At 42.1% G+C, this 11,540-nt stretch overlaps 1 pseudogene; it reads left to right on the top strand.

The window, feature by feature from the left end:
• Positions 1–6,127: 6,127 nt before the first annotated feature.
• LOC138839038 (thioredoxin pseudogene) lies at positions 6,128–6,602 on the top strand (annotated as a pseudogene).
• Positions 6,603–11,540: the final 4,938 nt, after the last annotated feature.

Below are 11,540 nucleotides of genomic sequence, written 5' to 3'. Positions count from 1 at the left end.
CTAAGATGGGTCCCCTTGCTTGCTGATGTTCAAGTTCTTGCTGCAGCTTGCTTAGGGCCTCAATGTTTTGCTCTACCAAACCTGATTCTTTGATGTAGTAGCAACATTGTTCCCGGAAAAATAGGCAGATCCAAGCTTTTTTGGCTGTCAGAAGATCCAGGGCTCAGTGATTTTGAAGAGCCATTTGTGCTAGGGAAGTAAATTGGTGCTGAGGGAAGGCCAGTGAGGTTGAGGTGGCCTGAGCGGCCATCTGGAGCTTATCTGAGAACTCCTGAGCTGAAACCAGACTATGTCCAAGGGCTCCTCCCCCAAAGGCCGCACCCTCAATGGACAAGCCGAGGCTGACCCCCACCATAACAGGCAGGAAGGTTGCCCGTGTTGCCTTATCATGGGGTAGGAGCCAACTCACTTCGCCTTTTGTAAGGTCAGTTGAGGAACAATAGAAACTAGTTTGCAAGGTGTAGTTGTTGTACTGAGGTTTTGTTTCATGTTTTGTGTTTTGTTTTTGTTGATCCTGTGGCTTGAACTCTGGGCTTGGCTGCTGTCCCCGGACCCTTCAGCTCAAGGCAGCGCTCTACTGCTTGAGCCACAGCACAACTTCCCGTTTTCTAGAGGTTTATTGGAGATAAGAGCCTCAGGAACTTTCCTGCCCGGGCTGGCTTTGAACCACCATCTCTTTGAACCTCAGATCTCAGCCTCCTGAGTAGCTAGGAATAAAAGTGTGAGCCACCGGTGCCTGGTTTGTTGTACTGTTTAAGCACTGAACCAAGGTTCCACATCAGTGTACCAATCCTGACTCTATGTGGCTAACAAAACTGCCCATTTTTTCCTTTGGCTTGTAGAACTGGGTTATCCCAGAACTGCCTCAAGGCACCACTTGGGTGGAAAAGTTTGCTAGATTTTTTGGGGGGCGGGGGGGGGTGGTCCAGTCGTGGGGCCTGAACTCTGGGCCTGGGCGCTGTCCCTCAGCTCTTCAGCTCAAGGCTAGCGCTCTACCACTTGAGCCACAGCACCACTTCTGGCTTTTTTTCTTTTTGCTTATGTGGTGCTGAGGAATCGAACCCAGGGCCTCAGGCATGCAAGGCAAGCGCTCTACCACTGAGCCACCTTCCCAGCCCCAGTTTGCTAGATTTTTAATGCTAAGAGCAGGACTGGGTCTCTATTGCAAGCATCAGACATGTAAGAGTGCCTGTTGATGGTGGCTGGGAGGAAAGGCCATCAAAACTCCCATGACCAAGACCTGGAAGGAATTAAGGGGTCCAGGTAGGAAGGGAGGACTGAATAGGTAGCCCCCATATCACCCAAATGGCCAAAGCAAATGGCCTTACCCACTACCTGGATCTTACCCTAGGCTCCACAAGGGTGATCAGGGTTAGCGAGACAGGGCGTCCTCAGTGTTCAGCGGCCAGGCCAGAACTGATGGTGGCAAGTCAAGGGGTGGAAGGGCTGTACCTCTGCTACTAGGGGTAGTTGTCCTTCCAGAGTCCCTTTTGATTGCACAGCAGGCAGGGAGGGCTTTAGGGGAGGACAGGGTTTGGGGCATGTCTTTGCCCAGTGCCCCTCTTGGCTGCACTTGAAGCAACATCCAGACAATACTTTCCTCCAGAGCCGCAGGGCATAGAGGGCCTTAGGGTAGGGGTCAGGGCTTGGGCTTGGTAGGCCGCCTTTTGGCAAGAGCAGACTTCCCTATCTGCCTTTTCCTGTTCCTGGAGGGCATGAAAACCTTTAAAACCCATGGTTACCAGGTCACAGATTGGGGTTTGAGGGCCATCTTCAACCTTTTTAGGTTTTTTTCTTTATGTCTGAGGCTGACTGAGAAATAAAAATGAGTCTGAAAAGCTGGCCCAGCCAGGGCAGAGCGAGAAGCGGGTGTACTAAGTTAGGGCTTTAATAAGTCTACTTAAAAAGGCAGCAGGGTTTTTCTCTGGGAGTTGGGTAATTTCCCTCCATTTATCAAAGTTACCAACCTTATGGAAGGCTGCCTGTAAACCAGCCAAGAGGCACTGAGTCATTTTGTCCCTCTGTGAGCAGCCAACATGCCTGCCTGCATGTCAGTCTGGTATACCCAGCGGGGATCCTGTCTGGGGACTGCCTCAGCTGCCACCAGCATAGTGGCATCTGTAAGAAGGATTTCATCTCCATGAGCCTGGGCAGCCTGATAGACTCGCTCATGCTCCTCCACGGTAAGAGCAGAGGAGAGTATAACATGGAGGTCATGCCAGGTGAGAGATCAGACCCTCGGCCCAGAAGGGTCAGGTGCATATCACAGGTGGGGAGGATAACTGAGAGACCAGAGGGTCTGGAGGGGGAGAGAGAGAGGGAGAGCTTTTGGCAGGATCTTGCTGCATGAGCAAGAGTTCAGATAGAGGCAGGAGAGACAGGAGGGAGAGAGCATAAGTAAAAGAGTCCCTGGACGTAAGCAATTTCAGCCCACTTTACTGTCGGCTCGCAGAAATTGCGGAGATGGGTCAAGATGTTAAAAATTGAAAGTCGGGGGGGGGGGGGGCGGGGAAGGTGGGGGAGAGAGGAGAGCTCAAGCAGAGGTAGAGACCTCAACTGGGTTTACAAGGATGACCAAAAATATCCCAAGCCACCTGGTGGCCGTCCAGGGGACCTGCCCCGCTGGCCACGAGGTCTGTTGAGTGGCTATTTAGCCCAAAGTAGGCTCGGTGGGCTCTGCTCCCAATGGAGGAGGCCTCAGGAACAGGAGGAGAGGAAAAGAGAGACGGAGAAGGGGTAGTGCCCATTGATCACCCAAGGGCAAATGGAAGCTCTACGGTCTTCCTGGGTTTCGGCACCAGATGTCAGGTTTTAGGCAAGAGAAGGACCACGCAGAGAGGAATAAAAAGATTGACAGGAAAGTTTATTGGGGTATGCTCCTGGGCGAACTCCCTGGGATCAGAGAGGTTGCACTGAGTTAAGTTTCAGGAGACCTTTTTTTTTTTTTGGCCGGTTGTGTGGGGCCTGAACTCTGGGTCTGGGCGCTGTCCCTCAGCTCTTCAGCTCAAGGCTAGCGCTCTACCACTTGAGCCACAGTGCCACTTCCAGCTTTTTTCTTTTTGCTTATGTGTTGCTGAGGAATCAAACCCAGGGCCTCATTGCATGCAAGGCAAGTGCTCTACCACGGAGCCTTATAGGCGGGATAAAATGGAACTTTTGGTGAGTGGGGATTTGAGGCACTTAGCTTGTTTTGCAAATTTGAGCGGTTTTAGGCCAGTGAACTCAAAGAATAGTTGACTCAGATGGTGTTTTTGATAGGGACTAGTCTTTAGGCAACAGCCAGTCCCCCCCCACCCCCCCATGGCCTGACATAGTTCCCTGGCTGCCTACTTTCTCCAGCCGCCTGACACTTGCCTGTTGAGATCCAGTCTGGCCTGTACTTTCTCCTCCATTTTCCTAACACTTCCTGGTACAGATAAGATAGCTAATATATTCTTTAACAAATGTTCACTTACTTTACCAATAGAGAAATGTATACTTTATTTTAGATAGTTAATATCAAGACCTATTTCTCAATTTCCTTTGGTCCCAAACAACCAATATGCTAAAACAGTGTATTTTGGGGTGAGCTTATTCTGAGCTTCATATGCATATACAACAAATTTGTATTTCATTCTTCTGTAGGGTAAATAAAAGCTAGTATTTAGTAAGTAACACATTGCTTTTAGTACAACAGCATTAAAAATAGTGATTTGTTTAAAATGTTCATATGTATAGTTTGCTTTATCTATGAATTTTTACTTATTCAAAATGCATTTTTGCATCTCAACTACTAAATCTTTAAGGATTAAGACAGATTTAAATGAAAGGCAAGCTTATGTAAATACACCACCTTTGAGTTGAAAATGGGAACAATTTTCTATTCTGCACAGATATCAATGTCCTGTTGAGAAGAAGATTCCTCAAAATGCTGCAGCTAGTGCTTAGAAAATGAAAACTCAGCCAGCACAGAGTGGAGTGGACGACCAGGAAGGCTTTATCTGGAAGGCTTTATTTCCTGGGGGTAAACTGTATCTTTGAACTTAATAGCTTCAGGGTGGGGGTACAATCTACAACTTAGGTAAATGGATTTCAGTGTATTCCTTCAACACAGACAGTACAATGGAGTGTGGTTACTATTTATTATTATGAATTTAATTGCCCAGGTGTTAGGCCTTTTTCCATTTTATTTTCTGGATCTATTTACTATAATTGTTGAATAGTTAGTGATTATCTTCTGTCTTCATCCCTTAGATGTTGATCACTAATATACTGGAATAATTTCTCATTCAACATACTTGGACTCTACTTGGCTCAATTCCACATATCCTTGACTCACTTTTGAAGCTTGAGTACTGAAGCTCTTTTAAAATATGTTACTCTTGATAGGAAAAACATAATTTGTTTTAAATTGATTGTAAATTGTATGGTGTTATGAGAGCCTATTTCATCCCCATCCATGTAAAAATACAACCACCATCAAACTTCAAAATCCATTTTCCTTATTCTCTGAATCTCATTTCTTGACTTGCTGCTCCTTTCCCCCTCCCATATCAGTCAGCTGGTCATTTGGGGAGGAAGAAAAAGCAATAAAGAATAAGTAAGAGTTTTAAGCTTATATCAGTATGCTGGATCATGAGTAACTTGAGTAATACAAGAAAATTACCCAAATAGCTTTTTTAAAAGAGCCCTAACAGGGAATTTCAAATATTAGAATATACATTTTCCTTCACCTCCATCAATCTACATGGCCCCTACTATAAGAAGTGCTTTAAAAAGTCAGGCATCAGTGGCACACATCAGTAATCCTAGTTACTCAGGAGGCTGAGATCCAAGGATCATAGTTCAAAGCCAGCCCGGGAAGGAAAGTCCATGAGATTCTTACCTCCAATAAACTACTCAGAAAAAGCCAGACATGGTGCTGTGGCTCAAGTGGTAGAGGTCTAGCTTTGAGCAAAAGAGGCTCAGGGACAGAGCCCAAGCCCAGAGTTCAAGCCCTAGGACCAGCAAAAAAAAAAAAAAAGGTGTTTTAAAACCTGCCTCTTCTCTGAGTTATTCTCTCTGTGGTCACTTTGCCATCACCTTGGAATGCAGAGAGGACAGGACTTAACATTTAGCAATAACATCTTTAAGGGGACCAAAACTATCCCTAAGGAACAACAGAGTTTCCTTGGGATGGACCACCCAGAAAGCAACAATGATTTGTCAATCCTGACCAGTGATGACAGTAATAAAAATTTCTCTGGAACCCTTCTGCAAATGAAGATAGGACTAATGATCAACCAGGATTTGAACAGAATGCATACCACTCTCCTCCGGCCTCTAGTTCCCTATCTGTACTCCAAAAATGGCTAAAGATACACTACAGTGCTAAGAGTGACTACCAAATAATAAATCTATCCCTGCTCTTCATCATACCTTTTTTCCTTTTTTTTTTTTTAATTACCAAAGTATGAACTCGGGAACTTGTGATGGTCAGAATAGCCCTCATCACGGGAATGTCTTAGTGGTCAGAGGTTGTGGCAAGTGGTTTGATAGTCCATTGTCTAAGAATTAGTCAAGAGGGGCCTATTTGACTATTATCTCACTCCTTATTCTCTAGAGTTTCAGAGATGTTATCACTATTATCACTTGAGGGGAACAATCCGGTTTCCATGAGATGATTTACTCCTGCTACAAGGTATAGATAGCTTCATCATTAAAGGTGATTGTCCCTATCTTGGGACAGGGATAGACTGGTCTGTAAGGCTCTCTTAGGGATAATTTTGGTTCCCTGTTATAAAGATGTTATTGATCAGTTTTGTCCTTCCCTGGATTTGAGGTTACAAAGTGAACAGCTTAAAACAAAGGACATAGATTAAAAAGTGGAGGTTGGCAAGACAAGCTTTTTCCAGCATTTAGTTGATTTGTGGGCCTAAGTATGTAGTCAGTACTTTTTAGCAAAAAGCATTTTTTAGCACCTGTCATATCAGTAAAGGATGATAATTTGAGTATTACATTATACTTTTTATATGATGAGTCAAGATTGCTTTAACGAATTCCTAAGATTATCAACTTTTAAAGAAAAACAAGGTTATTTTGGCTCATATAACAAAACAAATCCAGTCACCTCATGGCTAGGAAGTAAAAAACATCCAGCTTGGTCCAGTACCTTGGATCCACTTCCATTCCTTTTTACAGTTGTTCCAACTCATCCACAGCAGCCAAGATGGTGACGCAGATCGACAGCAAGGATGCCTTTCAAGAAGCCTTGGATGCTGCAGGAGATAAACTTGTAGTAGTTGACTTTTCAGCCATGGTGTGGGCCTTGCAAAATGATCAAGCCTTTCTTTCATGCCCTCTCTGAAAAGTATCCCAATGTGATGTTCCTTGAAGTCGACATGGATGACTATCAGGATGTGGCTGCACAGTCAAATGCATGCCAACCTTCCAGTTTTTTAAAAAGGGTGAGAAGGTGGGAGAATTCTCTGGAGCTAATAGGGAAAAGCTTAAAGCCACCATTGATGAATTAGAGTAATCACATTTTCTGAAAAACATAACCAGTCAGCTGTTTGAAAACTTGTATTTTTTTTTAATTTACAAAAGTATGAAGTATGGAAACTATATACCCAACTGCAATCTGATTATAAATGACAATAAAATATTAATTCTACTCTTTAAAAAAAAAAAAGGAAGTGAAAAACAGTGTAAAAGACTACATCTTTTGAAGGGGACTTCAAGGGCATTCCCATAATGTCTTGAAGACTTCTCATTAGCACCAAGCTAGGGACTGAGGCCTTAACATGTATGACTTTGTAGATATTTAAGATCCAAATGATAGTGTATAATATCAAATATTTTCTTTTCTTTTTGGGGGGGGGGGTGTCTGGTCGTGTGGTCTGAACTCTGGGCCTGGACACTGTCCCTCAGCTCTTCAGCTCAAGGCTAGCTCTCTACCACTTGAGCCACAGTGCCACTTCGGCTTTTTTCTTTTTGCTTATGTGGTGCTGAGGAATCGAACCCAGGGCCTCATGCATGTAAGGCAAGCGCTCTACCACTGAGCCACCTTCCCAGCCCTCAAATATTTTCATAGCAAAATGCCTCCTGACAATTCTTTTTATGCTGTTATAAATACAAAGGATAACAAATCCATACCCCACCCACACAATGTTCTCATATACAACCCCTCACATGAAGAACTATCCTCACTAAAACCAGCCTGTAAAATCTAGATTGAATGTTCCATTAGGACTGAAGAGATCATGTGGAAATGAAAGAACTAAATCTCCTTATGTAACTAATGTAACCTAATAAAAATCTGCTAAACAAAAACAAAAAAAAAAACTCCTCAGGTAGCAACAAAAATGGCTCCCCCCCCAAAAAAAACTATGTAAACATAATATGCTTGCGTGTAAATATAATGTTTATAGTAAATAACCTCAGAAAAATGGAGAAGTGGGCTGGGAAGGTGGCTCAGTGGTAGAGTACTTGCCTTGCATGCATGAGGCCCTGGGTTCGATTCCTCAGCACCACGTAAGCAGAAAAAAAAAGCCAGAAGTGGTGCTGTGGCTCAAGTGGTAGAGTGCCAGCCTTGAACTGAAGAGCTGAGGGACAGCACCCAGGCCTGAGTTTAGGCCCCACGACCGGACCCCCCCCCCAAAAAAAAAAGAAAGAAAGAAAGAAAGAAAGATGTAGAAGTACAAAATAATTTTCAGTGAAGTTCAGTGAGATAAGCAGAACACAGATAGACAACTTGATGAAATTAAGAAATAATACACAAAGAAAATTAGAAGTTCCACAGAGAAATAGAAATAAAAATCACAAAAAAAGAATCAACCAGAATTTCTAGACTGGGAGAATACAATTAATCCAATAATAATATAGTAGATAGCATCAACATCAGACTTGATGGAGGAAAGAAAAGAATTTGTGAATGTCAAGATAATTTGCTACTATCTAGACAAGAAAAAAAAAATGTGGGTCAGGTGCTGGTGGCCCACACCTGTAATCCTAGTTATTCAGGAGGCTGAGATCTGAGGATCAAGGTTCAAAGCCAGCCCCAGGCTGGAAAGTCCATGAGACTCTTATCTCCAATAAACCACCAGAAAACTGGAAGTGGCGCTGTAGCTCAAGTGGTAGAGCACTAGCTTTGAAGCTCAAGAGCTGAGGGGCAGCGCCCAGGGTTAGAGTTTAAGCCTCACTATCAACTAAAAAAAAAAAAAAAAGTATGTGAATTTTAGGACAACATGACATGGCTCAATATATGTAATGTAATATAAAGGAGAAAAGGGGAAGAGAAGGGGAAAGAAAGGAAGAGAACGTTTAAAGAAGCAATATCTGAAAACTTTTCAAATTTGAAGAGAAATATGAATATACTGGTATGGCTCACGGATTCCCATACAGACGTAAACTGAAAAGGACTTTACCAAGACACATAATAAAATTGTCAAAAATCAAGGAAAAGATTCTGAGAGGAGCAAAGAAAGAAACACATAAGGATTATACGAATTTCAAGGCAATCTCCATAAAGCTACCAAAAGACTTATCAGTAGAAATCTTGCAGGCCAGGAGAGAGCGAAATAATATTCAAAATGCTGAATGGAAAAAAGAACCCTGCCAACCCCAAATACTTTAACCAGTAAATTTGTCCTTCAGAAATGAAGAGAGAAAGACTGCCCAGATAACAAAAAACGAAGGAAATTCATCAACATAAGATCCTCATTAGAACAAACTTCATGAGATTTATTTAAGCTGAAATGGAAGGACACCAAGAAACATGAGAGCATGAAATATAAAACTCACTGTCAGGGTCTGGGTGCCTGTGGCTCACAACTACTACTCAGAAAGCTGAGATCTGAGGATCATGGTTTGAAGCCAGCTGGGACAGGAAAGTCCCTGGAACTTTTATCTCCAATTAAGTGGGAAATAGAGTGGTGGCTCAAATGATAGAGTACTAGCCTTGAGCACAAAAGTGCACAGGCCCTGAGTTCAAGACCTAGGACTGGAACACGCATACACACACACACACACACACACACACACACACACACACACATACATACATACATACGTACACACATACATACACACATACACACATAAAATACAACAGAATATAGTCAGATTTAGAATACTCTAACGTTGGCATACAAATTCCTTACTAATTATATAACTCTTGCTATATAACCTGCAAATTTACCTCACTAGGCTTCTTAGGAGGATACAAGGATACAGGGACAATATTAGGGTCTCAGTGGCTGCTGTTGGTGTGAATTAAAAAAGAAGGGTGACAAATTAAGGGAAAAGGTATCCTGAGTTGATGCTTTATTTCTTGTGCTGATCTTAGGCCAGTCTGAGATTTTCCTGGAGGTCCTTCTTGGAATCTTCAATCTATTTTCTTAGGAAGTAACCAGCTTTCATGGTCTCATGGTACCAGAGAGTGAAAGAAAAAAGCAGGATCCATAGTTCACATGGAATGAGAAGCAGCAGAGTTGGGGAAAATTCTGTGGTGGAAAGATAAATGATCATAACTGCCAGATTCTTGGTAGAAAGTGAAGCAATGTCAGTACTTTGTGTTTTTGTTTTTGTTGGTCACGGAGCTTGAACTTTGGGCCTGGGCGCTGTCCCTCAGCTCTTCAGCTCAAGGCTAGTGCTCTTCCACTTGAGCCACAGCGCCACTTCTGGTTTTCTGAGTGGTTTATTGGAGATAAGAGTCTCACAGACTTTCCTGCCTGGGCTGGCTTTGAACAAAATTGTGACTTGTCATCAGATAAAGACAACTGTTGCTATGGACATGACAACAACAGTAGGAATCCTGGCTTTTTCTTTGACCACCTGGAGCAAAGCCACTCTGTCAACCTAGACTTCCTACCTTCTGAATGGTGGAAAAAGAGAAAGTCATACTGCTTTTAAGTTACTATGCTTTTAAGTCTCTTGAGTATAGCAATTTAGTCTGTCCTTCAATGTGTATTCATATGTTAAAAATATATACCATCTTCGAAGGTAGAAGTCATAAAATCATGAAAATAAAGGTAGTAAGTTCTAATGCAGAAGAAAAACAAATCACTTTGGGTTTGATTGTCAGAAAAGACTTTTGTTTCATCAGAGAAACCAACTTCCTGTGTGTGTGTGTGTGTGTGTGTGTGTGTGTGTGTGTGTGTATGTGTATTTGTATGTGTACTCATGCACGTGTAAGTACATTTATACACACATGCAGAGAATTATTTTAGGAAATTGGCTCATGTAGTGTGGAGGCTGGCAGGTCTGAAGCAGGCAGGCAAGCTAGAATCTCATTCAAGAGTTAAGTTGCAGGCTTGAGACAGAATTTCTTCTCCAGTAACTTCTTCAGGCCTTTTGAGAAGGTTTATCAGCATTATAAAGAGTAAGCTTTACTTAAAATCAATGTTTCATCCATGTTAACCACATCTACAAAATATATCTATAGTAGTATCTGGATTCGTGACTAATTAAATAACTCGGAACCACAGTCTAGTACAGTTGACAAGTAAAACTAACCATCACAACTTTATAGGAAGTGGTATTTAAGATTAGCCTTGATGAATGAAGATTTCAACAGCACATGGCTTATATCAAGCTGATTTTTCACGCACTTATTATTTGGCCATGTGTTCCTGAAGCTATAACTTTCCTCGTGGAAATAAACTGCCTAATTTAAGCATTTGCTCCATCTGGAGAAAAAGAGATCATTTATACCCACAGTCGCTCAACTGGTAAGTTAAATGCTATAGTTCTGAGGAGCTATTTGTTCAGATAATGCAATACTAAATGGCACAAGTGGCTATGATGGCTCCCACATGGACACTACCAGGACATTGCAGAATTGCTTCTGTTAAGTCTGCCAAGGACATAATTTTGGCCCAGTATAAGCTACACACACACACACACATACACACACACACACACACACACACACACACACACACACACACACACACATCATTCTCGTTAACTTGGATCTCTGAATATGGCATTCAGTAACTTGGATGACACAATCTCTAAGTGAAGATGGGTCAGAGAACTTGTGCAATTTACAAATCCTTGCGCAATTCATATACTTGAACTTTCACCAAGAATCAGTAAAACTCTCAGGTAAAGCAAATCTCAATGGAAGCAAATGTGTTTTTATTTGACAAGAAGATGGAAGAATTAATTTGCTTGAAATCAGAACTCTCTCTGGGTCTATAAGTAGGTAACTGTATGGATGAATCCCACCAGATGGCTCCTCTGCCTGCCTCAAATTTTCCACCATCTGCTTAGATTTATCTTCACTGGATCTTCACTTCTTTCTGATAAGGCTTGATCATTTTTAAAATGTCTTAGACTTTTTGAGAAAAAGGTTTTGATAAAAAGAATAGAGATAGCAGGAATCTCGTGGTAAAGGACTTAGAACATAATTATTGTCTCTGAAGATTAGCTTGTCATATTTATTAAGTTAAACTACTCTTAGTACCTGATTAAAAAATGTAAGTACAATTCAATTTAGGTTATCTTGGTCTCATTTGTTTTTAGCCAAAAATTAGAGTGCACAGATGGATATAACACTGGAAAGGGAGGTTAAATGG

Source organism: Dipodomys merriami, unplaced genomic scaffold, assembly GCF_024711535.1.
Source record: "Dipodomys merriami isolate MVZ:Mamm:240054 unplaced genomic scaffold, mDipMer1.0.p SCAF_290, whole genome shotgun sequence".
Taxonomy (NCBI): domain Eukaryota; kingdom Metazoa; phylum Chordata; class Mammalia; order Rodentia; family Heteromyidae; genus Dipodomys; species Dipodomys merriami.
Note: the sequence above shows the minus strand (reverse complement) of the source record. Positions and strands in the feature narration are given on the sequence as shown.